The sequence below is a fragment of the Macaca thibetana genome, chromosome 1 (assembly GCF_024542745.1).
Source record: "Macaca thibetana thibetana isolate TM-01 chromosome 1, ASM2454274v1, whole genome shotgun sequence".
NCBI classification, from domain to species: Eukaryota; Metazoa; Chordata; class Mammalia; order Primates; family Cercopithecidae; genus Macaca; species Macaca thibetana.
This window is the reverse complement of record NC_065578.1, coordinates 209,931,879-209,939,476: the sequence shown is the minus strand read 5'-3', so window position 1 is coordinate 209,939,476 and position 7,598 is coordinate 209,931,879. Positions and strand designations below refer to the sequence as shown.

The 7,598-nt window shown below is 38.0% G+C and overlaps 1 pseudogene; it reads right to left on the bottom strand.

The window, feature by feature from the left end:
* Positions 1–4,842: 4,842 nt before the first annotated feature.
* LOC126958493 (keratin, type I cytoskeletal 18-like) lies at positions 4,843–6,260 on the bottom strand (annotated as a pseudogene).
* Between the last annotated feature and the right edge of the window lie 1,338 nt (positions 6,261–7,598).

The window sequence follows — 7,598 nt, the reverse complement described above, 5'->3', positions numbered from 1 at the left end:
TAAAAGACAGATAAACCCAATCAGAAACCAACACTAAGTATGATTTGTATGGGCATATAGACTATATGTAATAGTATAAAAATGAAGTATACATAGGAAATATAAAGACTGACTCCACATAAAGGAAGAGAGGGAGTAGTTATATTTAGTGTTCAAAAGACAACAACATTATTTCTAACATTCTAACTTATTAAAGGAATATTATATTCACACAGCACATAAAGTAATTTTAAAGAGATAATTTAGCTCAAAAGGACAAATGCAAATTGCAGGCATTTTGCGCATATTGCAGGCAAATTGCGTGTAATAAAATAATCTGGAAATACAATATCGATGAGCACAAACTCAAAGAGCAAAGCGTTTCTAAATAACAAAATGCTATCTATCCAAAAAGTGATGACACAAAATAAAAAAATCAACAATAGAGAATGCTCACTGCTGGTGAACAGAGCATCAATTTAAACATAAACTTTAAAAGCACTAAAATTATACTACAAGACAAAGGGCACATATAATAAACTCTAATAATTTTCAACTAATTATATACTAACTTAAAAAAATGGGCAAATGGGAAAAACAGGAATTAAGAGATATTGTTTAAAGTTGTAGTTAAAACATCTGAGTTCATATTTTTAGTGATTTGCATAATTCTCTCATTAACAGTAGTAAAAAAAGGTGATGAAAGTAATCTCCTTTGAACAAATCTTTTTCTGAAATTCAGCAACTCTTTAATTTCTGCTGCAGATCCTTTTTTGTTAAAGATGGAAATAAAGGTACTCATACATTATTAACGCAGTGTTGTCATATTAGTATAGTCCTATTTTGGAAAATCTAAATATATAGAGAGATAAATAGATAGATACCTCCATATTTACATATTTATAAATATATTTGTCCTTTCACATACTGCTTATAAAGACATACCTGAGACTGGGTAATTTACAACGGAAACAGGTTTAATTGACTCACAGTTCAGCATGACTGGGGAAGCCTCAAGAAACTTACAATCATTGTGGAAGGGGAAGCAAACACGTCCTTCTTCATATGGTGGCAGCAAGGAAAAGAATGAGAGCCGAACAAAGAGGAAAGCCCCTTATGAAACTATCAAATCTCCTGAGAACTTACTATCACGAGGATCGCTCAGGGAATAGCATGAATCTCATTTCAATTACCTCTCATCGGGTCCCTCCCATGACATGTGGGAATTATGGAAACTACAATTCAAGATGAGATTGGGGGGGGGACCCAGACAAACCATATCAATATTAATAATGTCAAACAATAGCTTCAAGTATTTCTGGAAGGAGAATTCTGAAGATCTGGGGAGGTTCTACTTTCTTCTTTTTTATGTATTTTAAACTTTTATTTTAGGTTCAAGGGTACATGTGCAGGTTTGTTACATAGGCAAATTGCATGTCATAGGTGTTTGATGTACAGATTATTTCACATTTTCTTCTCTGCACCTTCCTATATTGCTTAAGTTTAGAAATATATAAAATATATACTTTTTCTTGTTTGTTTGTTTTTTTTGTTTTTCGAGACGGAGTCTCGCTCTGTCACCCAGGCTGGAGTGCTGTGGCGCCATCTCGGCTCACTGCAAGCTCTGCCTCCTGGGTTCAGGACATTCTCCTGCCTCAGCCTCCCGAGTAGCTGGGACTACAGGGGCCCGCCACCACATTTGGCTAACTTTTTGTATTTTTAGTAGAGACGGGGTAATACATGTTATTTTTATAATAATTATAGTCATTTTACCTTTAAAAAGAGACAACTGTACTATCCATATCTCTTTCTCTGTATTTGTACATTTGTAGGTATTATACATGATATTATATATTTAGACATGATATAAATGTACAAATTATATGAATTTATATATAACATATGTATGTAGAATATATATAAATTGTATTATATATTTTTATAACATACATTTAGAAGAGAGATAGACGAAATGTTTGGGTTCTGACTAATGTATGTGCAGTGCGAGTGGTAACAAAGTGCCAGGTTCCAGAGACAGTTTGATATAAAACTCAAAGCATTTCCTAAGCAATTTGGTATCCTGGGAGGATGAAAAAGACAACTTTGAAGAGCTGAAATGACTGCAGAAGACCATCAGATTAGGAAGAATAATAATATTCTTAGAAGGAATAAGATTCGGAGAACGAAAATTATTTGTAGGATTGTTAACGTTTAGACAAAGGTATCTAGGGAGCAGTTCATTATTTTTTAAAAAATGTATGTCAGAAGAAATCTGAGAGACTGGGTGGGAGTCAATGTGAATTATTTCTTGAATCCTTTAGCTATAATCCATTCAATGCACCTTTAATTTTAAAGGTGCATATAAGTTATGTAGGTTTTAGGCTACTTTTTGTTTTTGTAACACTTTTTATTTTGAGTCACATCTTATAAACAGAAAATCCATGGAATAAAATGATGCTTCTAATTATGTCTAACACGTAGAATTAAAATATTACATTAATATTTTATATTTTTGTTTTAGATTTTATTTAATAAATAAAACCTTATAAATAGAGTTAAAGCTTATTGTGCCTATATATATCCAGCCTCTCATTCTCTCAAACAGTATCAACATTCAGACATTACCATGGATATTTTCTAGCCATTTTTTTAAAAAAAATATGATTATCATTATTTTCTTTTTGAGACAGAATTTTACTCTGTCGTCCAGGCTGGAGGGGAGTGGCAGGATCATAGCTCACTGTAGCTTCAAACTCCTGGGATCAAGTGATCTTTCCACTTCAGCTTTTCAAAGCGTTGGGATTACAGGTGTGAACCACCATGCCCAGCCTAATGTTGCTTTTCTACAGTGATGACATACACACGCATCCATGAAATTTTAGGAGTGGTGTGCCTTAATATTATTACTAATCATACAATTTGAATTGCTCGACCTTTTAAATACAATTTCTGTTGTTTCTGAGATTTATTCTTATTGATATCCCTGCATCTATTTCATTCTTACTAATTATCAAATAGCCTCTTGTATCACTGTCATATTTTCTCCATCTCCTATTAATGGGTCTTTATATATATATATTTTTCAAATATTGCTGTTATAAATAATTCTACTTTCAACATTCTTTTTTTTTTTTTTTTTTTTTTTTTTTGAGAAAGAGTCATGCTCTGTCACCCAGACTGGAGTGCAGTGGCATGATCTTGGCTCACTGCAACCTCCACCTCCTGGGTTCAAGCGATTATCCTACCTCAGCCGCCTGAGTAGCTGGGATTACAGGCATGTGCCACCACATTGGGCTAATTTTTTTGTATTTTCAACCAGGCTGGTCTTGAATTCTTGACCTCAAGGCCTGTCTTGGCCTCCCAAAGTGCTGGGATTACAGGGGTGAGCCACCACACCCAGCCTTACTTGCAACATTCTTAGGAGTATCTCCTTAGGTTGTTTAGAAGTAGAAACCCTGAGCCAAATGAGAGTATCATAAAACTGAGTTCACGAAGTGCTACCAACTTATCTTTCTACAGGCAAATTAGAGTAGTTCTTTTCCATGTCCTGACCAAAGCTTGCTATTGTCAAACTTTTACATACTGGCTAAACTGACAAAAGATAAATTATTTTTTATTGTTATTTTAGTTTACCTTGCAATGATTACTGGTGACCATTTGAACTTCTTTTGATAGGAGAAATTTCAGATCAGGTAACTCCCTTTTATTTCTAATTTACTAACAGGTTTACTCCAAAGTGAGCATACAATTTAGTGCTTTTTCTGCATCTATTGAAACGGTTAGAGGTTTCTTTCATATAATCTAGTAATGTAGTAAATTATATTGATATAAACTCTGATGTAACTTTTTCACATTTGTGATTCATCTTACATAATTATAATATATATTTCATCTATATTGTGGCTTCAGTAAGCTAATATGTCATTAGGATTTTTGTATTAATGTTCAAAGTGAAATTGTTCAAATTTTCCTTATACTGTCATTTTCCAGGTTTGTTATTCATATTCTACTATATATTTAATAATTCAATCAGGCAAAATTTGCTATTTTCTTCTTTCATAAAACATTTATATCAGTTGAAGACTATTTCTTGAAAGCTTGGTAAAACTCGGCTGTAAAATGACATAGGTCTGATACCTTTGATGGTGAAGTGCATGAATATTTAGACTACTCACTTACTTAGACAGTGATATATACAATTCTATTTCATATGATTTAGAATGTCCAATGCATCCTAGTTTTCCACTTGACTTTTATAGTTTTAGTGCTGAAAGCTTCACACCTGTGAACTCCCTCAGTCCTATGTAAATCAAATGGTTGGTCATCCTGAGTGGAGTCAATATTGATCATTTGTATTGTTTAGAGAAACTATCTAACCTGCAAAATTCACTGGAGTAAACATGCTCCCTATACTGTCTTATATAAATATCTTCTGTACTTTACATAGATCCCCATTTCTTTGTAGAATTTGTTTTTTTTTTTTTTTTTTTTTGAGACGGAGTCTCGCTCTGTCGCCCAGGCTGGAGTGCAGTGGCCGGATCTCAGTTCACTGCAAGCTCTGACTCCCGGGTTTACGCCATTCTCCTGCCTCAGCCTCCCGAGTAGCTGGGACTACAGGCACCCGCCACCTCACCCGGCTAGTTTTTTGTATTTTTTAGTAGAGATGGGGTTTTACCGTATTAGCCAGGATGGTCTCGATCTCCTGACCTCGTGATCCGCCCGTCTCGGCCTCCCAAAGTGCTGGGATTACAGGCTTGAGCCACCGTGCCCGGTCGTAGAATTTGTTAATTGCTTTTAATCATTTATACTGGGAATCGGATGTTTTTGCAGTTTCTCGATTATTCTTGACAAAAAAATCAGCCTTTATTTTAATGACGATTTATATTTTCTTTTTTTTTTTTTACTTCTGAACTTTTTATTGGTCTCCTGCTCCCCGAAGGGTACCCTGCTTCTGCTGCCTTGATGCCTCAGAACTTTGGTGTTGTTGGTCTCAGACACCACTTTGCCATCCACTATCCAGCGGGTGGCGGTCTTTTGGATGGTTTGCATGGAGTTGCTGCTGTCCACGGCATCAGCAAGATTGAAGCCCTCACTGTCTTCCAGCAGGTGGCGGTAGATGGCGATCTCAGCCTTCAAGTCGACCTTGATGTTCAGCGGGGCCTCATACTCCTGGGCCTGGCGCTGTCTCTCTGCCTGGGTCTGCGCCAGCTCTGACTCCAGGTGCAGCAGGATCCCATTGAGCTGCTCCATCTGCAGGGTGTAGCGGGCCTCCACCTCCCTCAGGCTGTTCTCCAAGCTGGCCCTCAGATTTCTCATGGAGTCCAGGTCAATCTCCAAGGACTGGACTGTACCTCTCAGCTCTGTGAGCGTCGATTCAGCAGCTCTAACCTCGGCGGACTGCGTGGTGACCACTGCGGTGCTGTCCTCAATCTGCTGAGACCAGTACTTGTCCAGCTCCTCTCGGTTCTTCCAAGCCAGCTCATCGTATTGGGGCCGGATGTCTGCCATGATCTTGGCGAGGTCCTGAGATTTGGGGGCCTCTACCTCCATGGTCAATCCAGAGCTGGCAATCTGGGCTTGTAGGCCTTTTACTTCTTCTTCATGGTTCTTCTTCATGAAGAGCAGCTCCTCCTTGACAGCCTCCATCTCTGTCTCCAGCTGCAGCTGAGTGACACTGGTGTCATCGATGACCTTGCAGAGCCCATGGATGTCACTCTCCACAGACTGATGCATGGCCAGCTCTGTCTCATACTTGACTCTAAAGTCATCAGCAGCAAGATGGGCATTGTCAATCTGCAGAACGATGTGGGCATTATCTACAGTATTTGCAAAGATCTGAGCCCTCAGTTCCTCAATGGTCTTGAAGTAATGGCTCCAGACTCTGACCTGGGGTCCCTTCTTCTCCATGTGCTCCTGGATTTTGCTCTCCAGCGTCCAGTTCTCCGTCTCCAGGCTCCTCACTCTGTCCAGGTAGGAGGCCAGGCAGTCGATCAGGCTTTGCATGGTCTCCTTATCATTCTGGATGCCTCCCATTCCTGCCAGATCCCCGGCCATCCCCATGGTCAGGCCCCCAGACCCCGTGCAGCCCCAGAAGCTGGTGGAGCGGGTCACAGAGATCTGGGAACCAGAGCCCTGGTGCCTGCACAGAGGCTGGCTGCGCTGCTGACCTGCTGGGCACCGCCGCTGGGCACCTGGACAGAGTTCAGGGACTGGTAGTTGCTGGAGAAGGTAGAGTGAGTGATGAAGCTCATATTGTCTGGTGAAGAGAGCAAGAGGACAGGACTCAGGCTTTGCCGACGACCTTTCTGCCCTACTGTTTTCATTTCATTTCATTCACTTTCACTGCACTTGTTGTGGAGATTATTTATACAGACAGATCTAACCAATTTAGCTATCACCTAGCTGGCAGGCAGACAGTAAGCATACAGAGCATATGTTCTTTGTCATGTAAGTGGTATAAAGATGAGAAAAGTCTTACAGAATCAGGTGGAAGCACACTTAATAATTATAAAAGATATAAAATTAAATTAAGATAAAGAAATATTATGTAACCTGATTTAACTACTTCCTTAAACTTTCTTTCATAAAAACAAAGTTTATATTTTTGCTTGGGCAACTCAGGTCAGTGTCCCAAATACGTTACCAATTAATTGCCCCTTTTGAAAGGCCTCAAAGTGAGAACTGCGTTGGAGCATTAGTCTTCGGTCAACAAAAGCTATTCAATGATCCTTAAATGAATGTAGTTCTTACTCAACGAGCCTGTAGTTTTACTTTGAATTATCTGCATACTTTATCTTTATGATAAATTATCCTTTCTTGGTGTGTAGATCTGCCTTTAATTGGTTAATTGGATTATAATCAGTAGACTGATTAACAGTGCATCTTGGGAGACAGAAATACATGGCAACTTGAAAAAATATTTATTATATCACACTAAGGACAAGTAAAATTAAAAACAAAAATATAATAGTAGAAATTTGTCAACAAATGTTTGGATGTTCACTCATTTTGGTCACTCTTCAGAAGTGCTTGTTTTTCACGAATAGCTTATGTATATGCTACTGTCTTTGAGGGCCTTGGTACTCACAGGGGAATGGAAAAGGGTTTGATTAAATGGGAGAAAGAGGTTGGTAAACAAGCTCATTGCTCTGTTATTTTCGGTAAACTCTCCACCCGCTCATTCCAAAAAAAAAAATCCCCGAAGGTATGTGGGTTGTTTTTGTGTTGTTTAGTTTTGTTTTGGTGCTTTTAGCAATGGCTGAGGGAGAAGGCAGGAAAAAGATTGTGTCAATGTAGTTAGAATTTTTTCTATATTTGCTACCCAATATCCATTTACCATATTCTGATAATAGCACAAAAGTTTTGCTGGAATGATACCATTCTTTCAACACTTTAATTCATGATATATGAGTTTATTGATTCTGTCATAGAACTACACATTTATTGAAAATTCCAATGCCTTCTCCATTTAATTGGTTCAGAGATGTACATCATCCAAATTGGCTCAACTAGCTATCAGGAAAATAAATTAACTTTTGGCTGAACTAGAACCTATCTTGAGTTTTGCAATATCATTTTTAACTTTAAAAGTTTCACAAAATTATTACACCAGAAGAAAG